The sequence below is a fragment of the Somniosus microcephalus genome, chromosome 6 (genome assembly GCF_052327205.1).
Source record: "Somniosus microcephalus isolate GS21.2 chromosome 6, FLI_Smic_1.0, whole genome shotgun sequence".
Classification (NCBI taxonomy): domain Eukaryota; kingdom Metazoa; phylum Chordata; class Chondrichthyes; order Squaliformes; family Somniosidae; genus Somniosus; species Somniosus microcephalus.
In genome coordinates, this window is record NC_140992.1 from 6,506,755 (window position 1) to 6,525,565 (window position 18,811).

Sequence of the window (18,811 nt, forward strand, 5' to 3'; positions counted from 1 at the left end):
TTTTTTTAACTTAATTCAAATTCTCAAACTGTCACTGTGGGATTTCAACTCACGTTCTTTCCGTTAATTACTGGTTCAGTAACATAACCATATGCTAATTACTGTACCTGTGTTGAAAGAAGGACCTGAAATGGCACGTAAAACTGAGAGGTTTTGATATTGTTGAATGCAGACAATTGCAGATAAAACAGTACAAATAAATAAACAGCATATTTTTCATTTTGAATGTTTGACTCAAAACTTCATAGACATTTTTGTACAGAGAAAATTTTATTGTATAATATTGATAACTGCACATCTTCATTTTAATGACAGCCCAATTAAAGCAGACAGATCTTCAAATGTATTTAGAACTTTTAACGATTCTTTGAAGATACTTTACCCATCATGTGTTTTTTTGTATTCTCTTCTGGCTTTAACAATATTACATAACATTTTGGAGAAAATATACAAAGTAGGAGCCCAAAGCTAGAAGCCAAAATAGCAAAGACTTCCACGGCTACAGTGTATTTCCCAGGAGAGCTGACATAGGCTGGAATGAAGGTGATCCAAACTGCACAGAAGATCAGCATGCTAAAAGTTATAAATTTAGCCTCGTTGAAATTATCTGGCAGATTTTGCGCTAAAAATGCAAAGATAAAACACACGCAAGATAGAGAACCAATGTAACCTAACACACAGGAGAAAGCTACCACAGAGCCCACATCACATTCTAGAATAATAATCTCCCTGTAGTACTGTGTGTTTTTCATTGGAATGGGGGGTGATACAGTTAACCAGAGGGTGCATATTAAACCCTGAACTGCTGTGAGGATGAAGACACTCAATCGTTGCTGGGTAGGGCCGAACCATTTCATCCTGTTGTTGTTGGGAAGAGTGGCATTAAAGGCTGTCAGCACCACAATTGTTTTCCCCAAAACGCAAGTAATGCAGAGAACAAAAGTGACTCCAAACGCTGTGTGGCATAACATGCAAGACCAGACTGAGGGTTCCCCAATGAATGTGAGTGAGCAGAGAAAACAAAGGGTTAATGCAAAAAGTAGGAGGAAACTTAGCTCTGCGTTGTTGGCCTTGACAATTGGAGTGTCTCGATATTTAAAGAAAATAACAGCAACGGTAATTGTTGCAGAGGCTCCAACTAATGCAATAACCATTAATATCAAACCTAGGAGCTCCTTAAAGGAAAGAAACTCTATTTCCTTTTTGATGCATCGGTCCTTTCCCTGATTGGACCAGTATTCCGAGGGGCATTTGACACAGTCTATGGAATCTAGGAGAAAAGAAAGAAAAGGGAACTTGCTCAGGAAAAAAAAGCCTGAAGATTTGATCAACAGCAACAACAACTTATATTTATATAGCTACTTTAAAGTAGCAAAACGTCCCAAAGCACTGCACAGGCGCATTTTAAGTCAACACATTTGACACCGATCCACATAAGGATAAATTAGGGCAGGTGACCAAAAGCTTGGTCAAATAAGTAGGTTTTAAGGAGTGTCCTAAAGGAGGGGCAGAGAGGTTTAGGGAGGTAATTCCAGAGCTTAGGCCCCAGGCAGCTGAAGGCACGGCCACCAAAGGTTGAGTGATTATAATCAGGGATGCTCAAGAGGGCAGAATTAGAGGAGTGCAGAGAACTCAGGGGGTTGTGGGGCTGAAGGAGATTACAGAGATAGGAAGGGACGAGGCCATGGAGGGTTTTGAAAACAGGGATGAGATATTGGGAATCGAGGCACTGCTTAACCAAATGAACACAATAAACTAGCAGAATGACTACACACCTGTGGTGTTACTGATCTCACCATCAGCGCACGGCGTGCAATCAAAGCAACAAACTGGTTGACCTCTTCTGGCTGATTTCCTTGTTCCCAGAGGGCAGCTTTCAGAGCAAACCGACCGAGGAACCTTAAAGGAAACAAACATTTAGCATCAATTCACCGGGCAATGTAAAATACTGCATTGAATGTCAATATTGCATCTCACATCTTCTGCATCTCACATGTTCTCTGTATTGGATGGATGCACTTCTCAAATGAGGACCAGGATTTGAGCACTAATCACGTAATAAAACTAAGCATCATGGAAGTATCGGGACTCTGTCATCAGAAGCTGTTTCTTCTGTTAAGTGATTTGCCTCCAAGATGTATCAGACATGGTTCCAAAATGCTTTGGAGAGGTTGTAGAAAGGATTAACTGGAATGGTACCAGGGATGGGGGACTTCAGTTATGTGGAGACACTGGAGAAGCTGGAATTGTTCTCCTTAGAGCTGAGAAGGTTAAGGGGAGATTTAATGGAGGTGTTCAAAATTATGAGGGGTATTGATAGAGTAAATAAGGAGAAATTGTTTCTACTGGCTGCAGGGTCGGTAACCAGAGGACACAGATTTAAGATAATGAGTAAAAGAGCCAGATGGGAGATGAGAATTTTTATTTATGCAGAGAGTTTGTGTGATCTGGAATGAACTGCCTGAAAGGGCGGAGGAAGCAGATTCAATAGTAACTTTCAAAAGGCAATTGGATAAATACTTGTAAAGGAAAGATTTGCAGGGCTATGGGGAAAGAGCAGGGGATCGGACCTAAATGGACAGCATTTTCAAAGAGTCGGCACAGGCACGATGGGCCAAATGGACTCTTTCTGTGCTCTAATATTCTATGATTCTAAATGCTTACACTATTATCAGTTTTTTAAATTTTCATCAGATTTTATTAATAAAATTTTCAATGTTAAAAATTGCTCAGATCTCATTACAGGTTCAAACCCTATTTAAGAGGAAGAGCCCCAATGAGAATGATTTTCAGACTTCAGACTGAATGAATACTTTGTAACGATCCTCTATATATAAAAGGATCGATCTGTCTGTCTGTCTGTCTGTCTGTCTGTCTGTCTGTCTGCGTGTATGTCCGGGCATCACTCAAAAGTTATAGAGCGTACCTACACATATGTTATATCAAAAGAAAGCTTATGATTAGGGGAGCGTCATAGGTGTATTTACTTTTTGGTCAGACAAAAATTGTTCGGACAGTATACAAAGAATGTTAAAAAAATGGCAACATTCCGCTCATTAGCGGTTGACCAATCCTACCGCTCATTAGCGTTGAGTGACGTGAAGGTTGACCAATCCAATGGGGGGAGCACGCTGCGTCACGGGGGGGCTTTCATGGCGTGTGTGGGCGGGGCCTAATCTTTCAAACTGCCGTTAATTCGGCCATCTTTACCTCAGCTTTTACTTTTATTCACATTTTAACAGCTGCCACCTTCCTGTTCTATGTGGCTTAATGCCAGATCATGTAGTGCAGTTGTCTTCTTAGCTATGGGGTGCTTAAAAACCTGAACTTTATTACAGGGAACTAAGGAAAAGAACAAATTAATTCAGTTTTAAATAGTATTTAGGAACAGTTAGAAATGAAGTGATCCATTTCAAGTATGAAGGAACTCAGTTGTCTTCCAGGGAAGGTCTCCCCATCTTGTGGAGCTGGAGGCCCCAGCCGGGGACTCGGGCTTTCCCCCCTCGGCCCGGTCCTCGGCTCCATTTGCAGCCGCGGGCCGGGGACTCGGGCTTTCCCCCCCTCGGCCCGGTCCCGGGGCTCGGCTCCATTTGCGGCCGGGGACTCAGGCTTTCCCCCCTTGACCCGGTCCCGGGGCTCGGCTCCATTTGTGGCCGTGGGCCGGGGACTCAGCCTTTCCCCCCCCCTCGGCCCGGTCCTGGGGCTCGGATACATTTGCGGCCGCAGGCCGGGGACTCGGCCTTTCACTCCCTCGGCCCGGTCCCGGGGCTCGGCTCAGTGTCCCAGCACCAATAACCACGTGACACCCCCACCCGGGTATCACCCTACTCAGTCCGCTCTCAGTGTCCCAGCGCCGAGATCCACATGACACCCCACCCCACCCACGGGGTTCACCCTACTCGGTCCGCTCTCAGTGTCCCAGCGCCGAGATCCACATGACACCCCACCCCACCCACGGGGTTCACCCTACTCGGTCCGCTCTCAGTGTCCCAGCCCAGCAACTGCTGGAGGGAGTCTGGCAAACCCGGCTCCGAGAACCACATGATACCCCGCCCCACCCCCGCCCATGGGGTTCACACTACTCGGTCCACTCTCAGTGTCCCAGCCCGGGGAGGGAGGGAGCGGGCGGGCGAAAGCGATCACGTGCTTTCTCCAACAGTTTTGTTTGATTTCAAACTCTGGCCTGCTCCCTGTTTCTCGCTCCCTGTTTCTTGCACGCCGCCCACTCGCGCTCTTGCTTTCTCCTGCCTTCCCCGCCCCAATGGCCGGCCGTTGGCAAACCGCTGCCATCTTTCCTGTGGCAGCTCATTGAATCTCTCTCCACTTTGCATTTTTATTTTTGGAATTGACTGTCACTTCTCTTCTCCAGCAATAATAATGCACTTTTTTTTTAATGGCTTTCTCCTTCAAAAATCTGAAGTAGTGTCTGAAACAAGCCCAAGGTGTTTTTTTCCCCCCCTTTCATTTGAAGTTTCATCCACATTTGTTCAATTTCCAAATCTGGTAGCCTTTGACACAAACATTGGCATCTCAGATGACTGGTAAGAGTGGTGGGGGGGCGTTTGTTGTTGTTGAGAGAAACAGTGAGGTGAATTGCCAATCTCATTAGCGGTTGACCAATCAGCGGAGTGTCATAGGCGTATTTACTTTTAAAAAACGTTCAAAAAACGGACAAAATCCGCTCATTAGCGGTTGACCAATCAGGGGAGTGTCTAAGGCATATTTACTTTTAAAAAGTGTTCAAAAAATGGACTAAATCCGCTCATTAGGGGTTGACCAATCCTACCACTCATTAGCGTTGCATGACGTGATGGTTGACCGATCCTACGGGGGAAGCGCGGTGCATCATGAGGGGCATTTCGTGGCATGTGTGGGCGGGGCCTTGGTTAGATACAGAGTAAAGCTCCCTCTGCATTGCCCCATCAAACACTCCCAGGGCAGCGACAGCATGGGTTAGCTACTGAGTAAAGCTCCCTCTACTGTCCCATCAAACACCCGAGATCCTGGGGGAGAGGGAAGCGAGCAGGTGAGCGCAAGATAAACTGCCTACCCCTTCCCCGCGGTATCAACTGTGCACCCCGAGAGCCCAGGGGAGAGGGAAGTGAGCAGGTGAGCGGCGGCGCACGGGGGCTCCAGGTCACCAAGGCCTCTCTGTCTCTCTCTCCTTCCCTCTCTCTGTCTCTCTCCGTCTCTCTCTCCTTCGCTCTCTCTCTCTGTCTCTCTCTCCTTCTCTCCCTCTCTCTCTCCTTCCCTCTCTCTCTCCCCTTCCCTCTCTCTCTCTCTCTCTCCTTCCCTCTCTCTCTCTCTCTCTCTTTCACTCTCTCTCTCTCTCTCTCTCCTTCCCACGCAGACAGACAAACTCATTTATATATATCATTCCCCCAGTCTCTCTCTCTCTCCCCCCAGTCTCTCTCTCTCCCTCTTCCCCCCAGTCCCTCTCTCCCCCAGTCTCTCTCTCCCCCGTCTCTCTCTTCACCCCCCAGTCTCTCTCTCTCCTTCCCCCTCTCTCTCTCTCTCTCCCCCCTCTCTCTCTCTCTCCTTCCCCCTTTCTCTCTCTCTCCTTCCCCCTCTCTCTCTCTTTCCCTCTCTCTCTCTCTCTCCTTCCCACACAGACAGACAGACAAACTCATTTATATATATAAAAATTATTTCTACTTTTTTCATAACAACATGCCCTCAAAAAACCCTCAGCACCACTGGGCACTCCAGCTAGTAGTATATAATTGAACGATGTATAGAATGGAGGTAACTGTTTTCCAGGATTGCTGAGTATTTGGCGAACTGTTAGAATAGTTTTCCCACATGCTTTGTGAAGGACAACCAGTTAGAACCAATTTTAAGATTTGGAGCGTAGATCTTCTGACAGCAAAGTTCAGGTATAAATGCTTAATATGCTCAAAGCACATACTTGTGTGAATGCATTTTACACAGGTGTTAACCTATTTAAAATAGTACATTGAATTCTTTAAAACAAACAGCTTAATGTTCTGTGTAAAAATAGAACTCACAGGAATGTGCTACAAATCTGCAAAGTGCTTGTGTATGAATTTTGCCACTCAGAATTAATAGATTTTTGTTAGGCAAGGGTATTAAGCATTACAGAACGAAGACGGGTAGATGGAGTTAAGATACAGATCAACCATGATCTAACTGAATGGCGGAATAGGCTCAAGGGACTGAATGGCTTCCTCCTGTTCCTATGTTCCTAGAAGGTCTACCCTGCAGTGTCCAACATGTGTGTGCTTGTAAGGAACAGTTAGAAGAAAGTTGTCACCTAGCAGTGAAGAATAATCTACTGAGTTTGCTGTGAATCAGGCATCACTACCTTCCTGTTCTCACCTTCTCCAGACCTCTCTCCACACAGCTGGTACATGTGCTTCTACTGGAGGGTGGTGTCCAGCCCCCAAATAGGATCTCCCACCATCAGTACACCTTCTGCAGCAGGACTCCCAAACCCTCAGCATCAAGGGGCGCGATGTCGCCCCTAACAAGATACAAATTGGCCGCTCGTGTTATACCCCGCTCGATTTTACTTTCATTGAAGTCGATCCAATCCAGTCAGTTTCCCGCCTGGAAGGTTAGGTTAAAATTACCCCCCTGAGGGTGGGGTGGGTGAATTTGGACAAGTGGGGACAGGCGGAAATGTATTTAACACTCGTTGTGTGACACGAAAGTCCCTGTGATTCAAGTCAATGGAACTGAATATGGGGCGTCCAATTCAATACCGCCCGTTTACCATTCCTGGCCATGCCCAATTTCACCTCTAATATATCTACATGCTATCATTATGAACAATTCGATAACTTTGCCTTCCCCTACACAACTTTCCTTTTATGGTGAACTACAACCTTTCAAGGGCCCCTGCTGCGTCTTTTCTTTTTGATCCCCAGCCAAGTGTGATGCTGTCCTAGGACTGCTGGTCAAACTAGGAGCTGGAGCTTGTGTGAAGATATTGGCCTAGAAATTGAGTGGGGTCAGCGCCCATTTAGAGGCGCTAGAGGGCCTAGCGCCTCAATTATAGCCGCTTCTGAAATTGACTAGGGCCCTACCATCGGCGTTACACCGGTTGCGCTGCGCCGGCACCGATGACGTCATCGGTGTGCGCAGCGTCCCGGTTGCCATGGTAACGCGCCCGAATGCCGAAATTCAGTTGCGGCCGCCTCGCCCGTGGCAGCCGCAACCAACGATTTTTCAGAAGTGCCTTCATGGTCCTAGCGCCGGCGCATTAAGGTGGCGCGGCGGCCGGCCGCTTTCCCGGCGGCCGCCTGCCCGCACCTCCCTCCCAGGACTCCTCCACCACCCCCCCGGGGCACAGATGTGTGTGGGCCGAGAGCCCGGCACTTCTCCGAGGTGCCGGGCTCATTTTTTCCCCGAATCCAACGGCCAGCGGGCGGCTGCAGGCAGCTCCTCCTTAACAGAAGGAGGAGGCCTGCAGTACCCCAGCCTGCCGCACCGCATCGGGTGCCGCAGCGGGGGATTAGCGCCGCAATCCTGCAGTCAGCGCCCATTGGGAGGCGCTGACACCCTCCAGTAGCGCCCGCAGCCGTCTGGGCGCGGCGCTACTGAATTTTTGGCGCGCGCAGCGGGACTTAGCGCCGGCGCAAAATTTCCGGCGCTAAAGCCCTGGCGTGGGCCCAACTCAATTTCTAGGCCAGTGGGTTTAGCTCGGCCCCCTGTCCTACAGGCGTGGGTGTGCTGAAGATTTGAACAGCCCCTTTTTACCGATAAAGATAATTAGGCCTTCTGTCATCTCTACTTCGCCTGCCATCTATTCCATCAACATGGGTGCCCTTTATATTCTCTCACCTTGGTCCTCAGAATCGGACCACGATCAGCCCCAACACCAGCAACACCCACCACCCCAACAACAGCACCACCAAACTTCTCTGCAATCACCTGATGCTGCACATGACAGAGGGGGTCAGCAACCAAGCACATTGGTGATCGGGAGGCCAGGGATGACATCATCATGGCCAGAGTTACTTAACTTTATGCTGTACACTCTGGCTAGCACATGATGCGCCAGGTTGGCACCACCACACACCAACACCATAAAGCATGCCTACAATATCTAAGCCATTCCTTTCACACTCATTGCCATTGCGGGGTGGGGGCGGGGAGGGTACCGTTATGTCTCACCATTCACTGCAACCCACTAAGCCACTTCCAAAGGTGCACACAAATCTGTCCAAGAATGCTAAGTCTTGAAAATAAAGATTTCATTAATTTACAGCACATTAATAGAAACTTTACATAAACATTGGATAAAACACCCAAGTGCCTACCCTTGTGTGTTGTTAGTTGGTATGATTGCACTGGGATGAGGGTGAGTGTGAGGGGTGGCTACTGAGATGGGGATGTAATAATGTAGATAGAGAGGGATGGATGGAGGTGCAAGCTAAGTTGGCGTGAGTAATGATGTCTAGGAGTACAGTGGGGAAGGCAGAGTGATTGGGGATGTGATGAGAGGCACAGCAGGGTGGATTTAACAAGCCCTAGCAACATAAATTCATTTTAGACAGCGGGATGGAGCCAGCAGTGGGGCCGCGACCCGCCACCGACATCGCCCGCCCCAGACCCACCGAGGTAGGGAGAATCCCGGCCATGCTCTCTGCTTCAACCACTAGCTCCAGCAGAGCACTGCACGGCCCCGCAACCCTGTCTGTAAACAAAATGTTCCTCCTGCTCTCTATCCCAAATTGCTTACGTTTAATCTTATATCTATGTCCCCTTATTCTAAACTGAAAAATCACTGGAACAGTCTGTTTCTATCTACTTCTGTTCCATTCCTTCATATTTCTAAACACCTCTATCAAATCTCCCCATATTCTCCTCTGTTCCAATGAAATCAGTTGAAATTACAGAGCACTGTATTACGTTTGCATTCTTGAAGAAAAGCCAAAAGCCAATGCATTTTATTGGCAACAATTGCTGATCATTAGAAACATAACAGGTTTTTAATAACTGTACTTCAGATTTTACCTGTAGATCATCCTTTGAGGATTGCCTTGAAAGCAAACTTCAAACACAGGTTCAAATCAAAGTAACTGCTCCAAAGCTTGCTTTAGATCATTAAATTATATTCAATCATCAATCACTCTCATATGGTTTATGATTATTGCCATCTAAGTGTAGATAGAGATGCTTGCAAAACAGACGCAGGTTTCCCCTGGTAGGCTTACTTTTCTCCAGCCACCACTCCAAATGATTGACTCTTCGTTGACTGCAAGCTCTTGTCCTGGAAACGCTGATCCATCGTAGTAACCCACCGTCATAATTTCCACAGTACCCAGCTCGTTGATTTGCCAGTTTATCAAATCATATGCAGCGACAGGATTCCCACTTCCATCATAATAGACATTGGCCTAGAAATTCAGTATAGCCACTTTTGGGGCGGTAAAGTCGGGCGGGCGCTAAAGTTTGCGCCCGCCGGAAAGTGGAGGCCACTTCGCCGATATTCAGTAGCTTTGGCCAAGGAGTTTGCTCGAGCGCTAAAACTGGCGTTGCACCCCTATCTTTAGGTGCTAAGCCGGCGGTGCAGACTGATACCGCCGAGGCCGGGCGCAGCGCAGGTGCGGTCATGTTTTGATTGACAGCAGACACCCTGGCGCCGGCCAGCTCTTAAAGGGGGAAGGGTCGACTTGGTCTGCTGCCACGCCCTGGATACTGCAGCCCTCCAGCTAGGCCTAAACACTGCTGCTGGAGAGAAATAGCGCCAGCAACGATGCAGAGGGCCCGTGAGCGAGCGCAGCGCTTCTCTGCCCATGATTTGAAGGTGCTGCTTAGGGGATTGGAGAAGAGAAGAGATATCTTGTGCCCGGACAGTGGCAAGGAGGCTCCCAAGAGGCTGTACAGGAGAGCCTGGAGGGAAATCGCCCAGAGGGTCACAGCCAACAGCGATGTCCCCAGGACTGGTGACCAATGCCGGAAAAAGTTTAACGACCTCACTCGGTTGGTCAGGGTGAGTACCCTTTCCATTGTCCTCCTCATCCTTGCATGTGCACCTCACATTATGGGCAAAGGGACCTCAAAGGCCTAATGGCCAGCCCTCCTCCAGCAGCTATGGCACTGGCATGAACATCAATAGCACTTTCTGCACTTTACACAGTGGCCAAGCTATTCGACCATGGGAGGCAGTGCACACAACAACAGGGCACCACACTGGCCAAGCTATTCCACCATGGGAGGCAGTGCACACAACAACAGGGCACCACACTGGCCAAGCTATTCGACCATGGGAGGCAGTGCACACAACAACAGGGCACCACACTGGCCAAGCTATTCCACCATGGGAGGCAGTGCACACAACAACAGGGCACCACACCGGCCAAGCTATTCCACCATGGGAGGCAGTGCACACAACAACAGGGCACCACACTGTACTTAGAGGCCGTCCTTTCTCTTGCAGGCCAAGCTGGCCCAGAATCTGAGAGCCGGACTGTCACCGGGGGAGGCCGTGCCCAGTTCCAGGAGCTCAGTGACCTGGAGGAGCGCGTGGGTCGACTCATGGGTGCCCGGGTGATTGGCCCCGTTGCAATTGGAGATGCTGACCCTGTGCTGGGCCCCAATGGTAAGGACATGAGCATTTGGACCTCTCGCGTTCCCCTTGCGCTTCAGATCTACATCCTTTGCCACTGTCCGACCAATGCGCATAATGCCACCACTCATGCCTCCCTCGCTGATGCCCTGTCCTCACTCTAAAGCTACTCTTGTGCCTTCCTGCTTTCAGCTGGTGAGGAGGAGGTCCCTCAGGCTGCGAGTGTCAGTCCCTCGGAAGAGGAGGACGATGAGGTGCAAGAGGAAGGCGGCACATCGGGGGAACCCTTATCCGCGCCAGGGGATGGCAATGGAGGGGACACGTCTTGCCTGGAGGAGAGCCAGGGGGAAGTGTTGCAGGGGGGTGTAGCTCCTGTGCCCAGTGGCGTCCAGCCACGCGGGAAGGGTCGGGCAGCACGGCTGCCTTCTCCCCAGAGGGGGGAAGTGTTGCAGGGGAGTGTAGCTCCTGTGCCCAGTGGCATCCTGCCACGCGGGAAGGGTCGGCCAGCTCGGCGGCCTTCTCCCCAGAGGGGGGAAGTGTTGCAGGGGAGTGTAGCTCCTGTGCCCAGTGGCATCCTGCCATGCGGGAAGGGTCGGCCAGCTCGGCGGCCTTCTCCCCAGAGGGGGGAAGTGTTGCGGGGGAGTGCAGTTGCAGGGCCCAGTGGCGTCCAGCCACGCGGGAAGGGTCGGGCAGCTCGGCGGCCTTCTCCCCAGAGGGCGAGTCCGGCCTCCAGTCCGGAGACGGTCCTCACCCAGGAGGTGCGCCTCCTTGATCAAATGTCCGCGGACTCGGAGCGTCGGCACACCGAGTTCATGGGGGTTGTGGGACGGTTGCCTGAGGCCATTGAGTCCCTGGCTCATAGTGTGGCCGATTTCATAGAGTCATAGAGTCATAGAGTTTTACAGCACAGAAAGAGGCCCTTCAGCCCATCGTGTCCACGCCGCCCATCCATCCCTGTCCTGTCTAATCCCATTTTCCAGCATTTGGTCCATAGCCTTGTATGCAATGGCATTTCAATTGCTCATCCAAATGCTTCTTGAATGTTGTGAGGGTTCCTGCCTCTACCACCCTTTCAGGCAGTGAGTTCCAGATTCCAACCACCCTCTGGGTGAAAAAGTTCCTCCTCAAATCCCCTCTAAATCTCCTGCCCCTTACCCTGAATCTATGCCCCCTTGTTATTGACCCCCCTACTAAGGGGAAAAGTTCCTCTTTATCTACCCTATCTATGCCCCTCATCATTTTGTACACCTCAATCAGGTCCCCCCTCAGCCTTCTCTGCTCCAAGGAAAACAACCCCAGCCTGTTTAGTCTTTCTTCATAGCTGAGGCGCTCCATCCCAGGTAACATCCTGGTGAATCTTCTCTGCACCCTCTCCAAAGCAATCACATCCTTCCTATAGTGAGGCGACCAGAACTGCACACAGTACTCCAGCTGTGGCCTCACCAGCGTTTTGTACAGCTCCATCATAACCTCCCTGCTCTTATATTCTATGCCTCGGCTAATGAAGGCAAGTATCCCATATGCCTTTTTAACCACCTTATCTACCTGTTCCGCTGCCTTCAGAGATCTATGTACATGTACACCAAGGTCCCTCTGACCCTCTGTACTTCCTAGGGTCCTACCACTCATTGTGTATTCCCTTGCCTTATTTGTCCGTCCAAAATGCATCACCTCGCACTTTTCAGGGTTAAATTCCATTTGCCACTTTTCCGCCCATCTGACCAACCCGTTTATATCGTCCTGTAGCCTGAGGCTTTCCTCCTCGCAATTTACCACCCCACCAATTTTCGTGTCATCTGCGAACTTACTGATCATACCTTTTACATTCTCATCCAAATCATTTATGTAGATCACAAACAACAAGGGACCCAGCACCGATCCCTGAGGTACCCCACTGGACACAGGCTTCCAGTCACAAAAGCATCCTTCGACCATCACCCTCTGCCTCCTGCCACTCAGCCAGTTTAGGATCCAACGCGCCAAGGCACCCTGGATCCCATGGGCTCTTACCTTCTTGACCAGTCTCCTATGCGGGACTTTGTCAAAAGCTTTACTGAAGTCCATGTAAACCACATCCACAGCATTTCCCTCATCCACCCCCCTAGTCACCCCCTCGAAAAATTCAATCAGATTTGTTAGACATGATTTACCCTTGACAAAGCCATGCTGACTATCCCCGACTAATCCTTGCCTCTCCAAGTGGAGACTAATTTTGTCCCTCAGAATTTTTTCCAATAATTTCCCTACCACAGATGTTAGGCTCACTGGCCTGTAATTCCCTGGTTTATCCCTGCTACCCTTCTTGAATAATGGTACTACATTAGCTGTTCTCCAGTCCTCTGGTACATCCCCTGTGGCCAGAGAGGTTCTGAAAATTTGTGTCAGAGCCCCTGCAATCTCCTCCTTTGCCTCCCACAGCAGCCTGGGATACATCTCGTCCAGGCCTGGGGATTTATCCACTTTTTGGCCTGCTAAAACCGCTAGCACCTCCTCCCTCTCGATGCTAGTATGTTCAAGTATGTCACAGTCCCCTTGCCCGATTTCTATGTCTGCATCGTCTCTCTCCATAGTGAACACAGATGCAAAAAATTCATTTAAAACCCCGCCTACATCATCTGGCTCTACACACAGATTGCCACTTTGGTCCCTAATGGGCCCTACCCTTTCCCTGGTTATCCTCTTGCCCTTAATATACTTATAAAACATCTTAGGATTTTCCTTTATTCGGGGCCTCACAGGCCAGGGGTTTAGAAGAACTCGCGGCAGCACAGGCCAGGGGTCACGAAGAATTCGGGGCAGCACAGGACGCGAGTCGGGCCGATTTCAGGGCAGCACAGGCAGCGAGTGCAGAGTTGATGAGTGGTGCCGTGCAGTCACTGGCTGGTCTGATGCACGCACAGACCAGGGCAGTACTGGCACTCACTGCTGCCACACTCACTGTGTCACGCACGCATCGCCAGGGCACCCGCCGCGCTGCTGCAGCACAGCGGTCTGGGCTTCACCAGATTGCTGCGCTTGCTGCAGTGCCAGCCCGGCCGACTGCCAGTGTCTCTGGCATCAGCCAGCTTGCCCCCATTGCTGCAGCCACCACTGCCACTCCCCCAGCAAAGCTGCGACGAGCTGCTGGAGAGACTGATGCTGCCCAGCCACAGCTGCAGCAGTCAGCAGCTGGCCCCTCCAAGGCCGGAGCTCGTCTAGGCCGACCCCCAAGGGCATCTGCCATCACGCATTGTGCCCCTCAGGAGCCTTCCCCCAGCCTTGCAACACCCACAGGGCCCAGGTTGAGGTGGAGCAGCAGGTCGGCCAGGGGCCGGAAAAGCCTGGACAAGGACTCGCCCTCTCGGCACACAAAGTAGAGTGTGTTGCCAAATATTTTTTTATATGGGGGTGTTTGTGTTCTCTATGGGGGGGTTTATTTTGGTAAGGCCGAAGATGAAGGCAAATGTTTTTTTATATGGGGGTGTTTGTGTTCTCTATGGGGGGGTTTGTCTTGGTAAGGCCGAGGATGAAGGCCATTTGGATGGACAAGTTTTGTTATTCCTCCCCAGGTTGTGGGAGTGAGATATGTTTTTGACTGTTTTTTGGGGGCCTTGTCTGTTTTTGGGTTTCATGTGGGAAGGGCCCTGAGTTTGTTCAATAAAGCTTTTTATTTATTCAGCTTGTCCATGTGTGATGTTTCAAGTGGTTGTTGCATTAACCGGCTGAGGGCTTGCGGAGCGGCTGCATTCAGGTGCGTTCATTGCCACAAGCCATTCCCTGACAGGGGGCCTAGAAGTGTCGTTCAATAAGTCGCCGACGGACGGCCCTTGGACCTTGTGGCTCCCTCCTGGGCTGGTACTCCTCCTCCTCCTCCTCCTCCTCCTCATGGTCCTCCTGCTCGTCCTCCTGAGGTGGTGGTCCAACGTGAGGTGGCAGTGCCTGAGTCCTGCGGATAGCCAGGTTGTGCAGCATGCAGCAAACGATGACGAACTGGGAGACTCTATCCGGCGAATACTGTAGAGATCCGCCGGAATGATCCAGGCGGCGGAACCATTGCTTGAGGACGCCAATCGTTTGCTCTATGATGTTCCTTGTGGCTTGATGGCTTTCGTTGTATGCCTCCTCAGCAGGGGTCCTGGGCGCGCGGAGCAGGGTCATGAGCCATGTACACAAAGGATAGCCTTTGTCCCCGATAAGCCATCCTCTTGGGGGAGGCTGTGCCTGGAACATGTCAGCCACAGTAGTCTGGCACAGGATAAATGCATCATGGCTGCTTCCTGGAAAGCGGGCATTGACAGCTAGGATGCGCTGCCTGTGGTCACACACCAGCTGTACATTGAGGGAATGGTAGCCCTTCCGGTTGCGGTAATCCTCGGCATTGTCGATAGGTGCCCGCATAGCCACATGCATGCAGTCAATGGCGCCCTGCACCATGGGGAAGTCGGCGATCCTCGCAAATCCGACTGCACACTGCTCCTGCCTCTCTAGGGTCATGGGGAAGGAGATGAATTGGTGTCTCCTTGCGAAAAGGGCATCAGTGACCTGCCGGATGCAGCGATGCACGGCGAACTGGGAGATGTTCGCTATGTCCCCAGCAGCGGCTTGGAAGGAGCCACTTGCATAAAAGTTCAGAGCCACCGTGACCTTCACTTCCACCGACAGAGACGTCCTGCACATCAGCTGTGGACGCAGATCTCTGTGAAGCAGCTGGCAGATCTCTGCAACCACCTCCCTTCTGAAGCGCAGCCTCTTAACACACTGCGCAGCAGTCATGGTGAGATAGGACACCTGCTGGCGGTATTCCCTGAGTGGGTAAGGCCTACGTTGCTGACGCCTGATGGCCCCTCTGCGTCTAGGCATGGCTGCCCCTCTCACACAGTGTCTGCGAGCCCTTCGCACATAATGCTGGAACTGAGGGTTGGAACCCCATGCAGCCCCCATAATATACTTGCAAACAGTGAAATCACAATGAGACAAATTTGCAAGCTCTGGCCAGAAGCCAAAAATACCTCTCCTATGTTGGCCCAATTCAGTAAGGTCTCTTCCTTGGTCTCTGTCCAGAAATCCGTAGCACTAAAGTCATTGCAGCAAAATGGCTGGCCTTTATAGTTCAGTCTAAGTGCCCTTTAATTAGCGCTCCCCGAGGCCCGCAGGGCCTCTGCTGCGTTCCACTTCACAGTTCTTAACAGCGCCACGCCCACATTGGGCGGGCACCACTGAAGTTCCGGTTTGGGGCGCACAAACGGCGTTGCACGACGAAATGACGTCATAAGCTGCGCGTGCAGCTGAGCGCGCGCAAACACTTTGCGCCGGCGCTAAATGTCAACTGAAGTTGGGCGTAGGCGCAGATCGGTCTGCGCCCGGGCGCTAAGTGCCTAGCGCTCGAAATCTACCCCTCTTATGGCGCTAACGGCTGGCGAACGCAACTGAATTTCTAGGCCCACGTCTCCAGTTGTCATCGTGAAATTAACTGAGTGCATGTAATGCAGCAGCTTATTCAGAAAGAAAAAAGAAGATAGTTTTATATCACACCATATCACAGGATGTCCCAATGTGTTTCCTTGGCCGGCCTCCCATCTTCTGCACTCCGTAAATTTGAGCTCATCCAAAATTCTGCTGCCTGTATCCTGACTAGTACAAGGTCCCGTTCACCCATCACCCCTCTGCTCGCTGTCCTATATTGGCTCCCGGTCCAGCAATGTCTTGATTTTAAAATTCTCATTCTCGTGTTCAAATCCAATAGAAGATAGGAGCAGGAGTAGGCCATTCAGCCCCTCGAGCCTGTTCCGCCATTTAATGAGATCATGGCTGATCATCCAAATTCAGTACCCTGTCCCTGCTTTCTCCCCATATCCCTTGATCCCTTCAGCCTTAAGAAATATATCTAACTCCTTCTTGAATATATTTAATGAATTGGCCTCCACTGCCTTTTGTGCTAGAGAATTCCACAGGTTCACCACTTTCTGGGTGAAGAAATTCCTCCTCATCTCAATCCTAAATGGATTAGTCCTTATCCTTAGACTGTGAGCCTGGTTCTGGACTCCCCCGCCATCGGGAACATCCTTTCTGCATCTAGTCTGTCTAGTCCTGTTAGAATTTTATAAGTTTCAATGAGATCCCCTCTCATTCTTCTAAACTCTAGTGAATAGAAGCCCAATCGACCCAATCTCTCTTCATACATCTTTCCTGCCATCCCAGGTATCAGTCTGGTGAATCTTCGTTGCACTCCCTCCATGGTAAGAACATCATTCCTCAGATAAGGTGACCAAAACTGCAAACAGTACTCAAGGTGTGGTCTCACGAAGGCCCTGTACAACTGCAGCAAGACATCCTTGCTCCTGTACTCGAATCCTCTCGCTATGAAAGCTAACATACCATTTGTCTTCTTAACTGCCTGCTGCACCTGCATGCTTACCTTCAGCGACTGGTGCACAAGGACACCCAGGTCTCATTGCACTTCCCTTTTTCCCAACCTATTGCCGTTCAGATAATAATCTACCTTCCTGTTTTTGCCACCAAAGTGGATAACCTCATATTTATCCACATTATATTGCATCTGCCATGCATCTGCCCAATCACCCAACCTGTCCAAATCATACTGGAGTTTCTCTGCATCCTCCTCACAGCACACATGCCCACCCAGCTTTGTTTCATCTGCAAACTTGGAGATATTGGGCTAGAAATTCAGTTGGTTGCACCAGCCGTTAGCGCCTTAGGAGGAGTAGATGTCGAGCGCTAGGCGCTTAGCGCCCGGGCGCAGCGCGATCTGCACCTCGCCCCAACTTCAGTAGACATTTTGCACCTGCGCAAAGTCTTTGCGCGTGCTCAGCTGCGCGCGCAGATCATGACGTCATTTCCTTGTGCAATGCCCTTTGTGCGCCCCCAACCGGAACTTCAGTCGCGCCGGCCCATTGTGCGCCTGGCGGCCCTCGCGACTGTTGAGTGGAACGGTGCTCAGCTGATGCGGGCCCCGGGGAGCGCAAATTAAAGGGCACTTCACCTGCACTATAAAAGGCTGCCATTTTGCAGCACTCATTCTTGTGTTACGGATCTTTGGAGAGAGACCAAGGTAGAGAGCTTACTGCTTTGGCCCAACACTAGGACAGGTACTTCTGGCTTCAGGCCACAGCTTTGCAATTGTCTTTGCCTTCATTCATATCTCATTGTTTGCCAGCATATTATGGGGGCTGCAATGGGTGTCAACACAGGCTTTCACAATTACATCCAGAGGGCTCACAGACGCCGTGAGAGAGTGCGAGCCCTGGCTAGATGGAGAGGGGGCAACAGGCATCGCCAAGGGAGGCCTTACCCACCCAGGGTCTACCGCCAGCAGTTCTCCTATCTCAACATGTCTGACGACCAGTGTGTTAGGAGGCTGCGATTCCGAAGGGAGGTGGTCACAGAGATCTGCCAGCTGCTTCAGAGAGATCTGCAGCCACAGCTGAGGTGCAGGACATCTCTGTCGGTGGCAGTGAAGGTGATGGTGGCTCTCAACTTCTATGCCACCGGCTCCTTCCAATCCGCTGCTGGGGACATTGCTAACATCTCCCAGTTCGCCGTGCATTGCTGCATCTGCCAGGTGACCAATGCCCTTTTCAGAAGGAGACGTCAGTTCATCTCCTTCCCCATGACCCTGGACAAGCAGCAACAGCGTGCAATGGGATTTGGAAGAATAACGCGCTTCCCCATGGTGCAGGGCGCCATTGACTGCACGCATGTGGCTTTGCGGGCACCTGTGGAGAATGCCGAGGATTACCGCAACTGGAAGGGCTACCATTCCCTCAACGTACAGCTGGTGTGTGACCACAGGCAGCTCATCCTAGCTGTCAATGCCCGCTTTCCAGGCAGCAGCCACGAGGCCTTCATCTTGCGACAGACTACTGTGGCTGACATGTTCCAGGCACAGCCTCAGCCACGAGGATGGCTTATCGGGGACAAAGGCTATCCTTTGTGTACCTGGCTCATGACCCCGCTCCGCGCGCCCAGGACCCCTGGTGAAGAGGCATACAATGAGAGCCATCAAGCGACCAGGAACATCATCGAACAAACAATCGGCATCCTGAAGCAATGGTTCCACTGCCTGGATCGTTCCGGCGGAGCCCTGCAGTATTCGCCGGAGCGAGTCTCCCATTTCGTGGTCGTTTGCTGCATGCTGCACAACCTGGCTATCCGCAGGACTCAGGCATTGCCACCACAGATTGGAGCACCACCTCAGGAGGAGGAGCAGGAGGAGGAGGACCAGCACAGGAGGGAGGCACAAGGTCCAAGGGCCGCCCATCGGCAGCTTATTGAACG

At 50.9% G+C, this 18,811-nt stretch overlaps 1 pseudogene; it reads right to left on the reverse strand.

Moving 5' to 3' along the window:
* Nucleotides 1-356: 356 nt before the first annotated feature.
* The window catches only part of LOC147115407 (extracellular calcium-sensing receptor-like), a 33,773-nt pseudogene continuing 15,318 nt past the window's right edge, over nt 357-18,811 (reverse strand).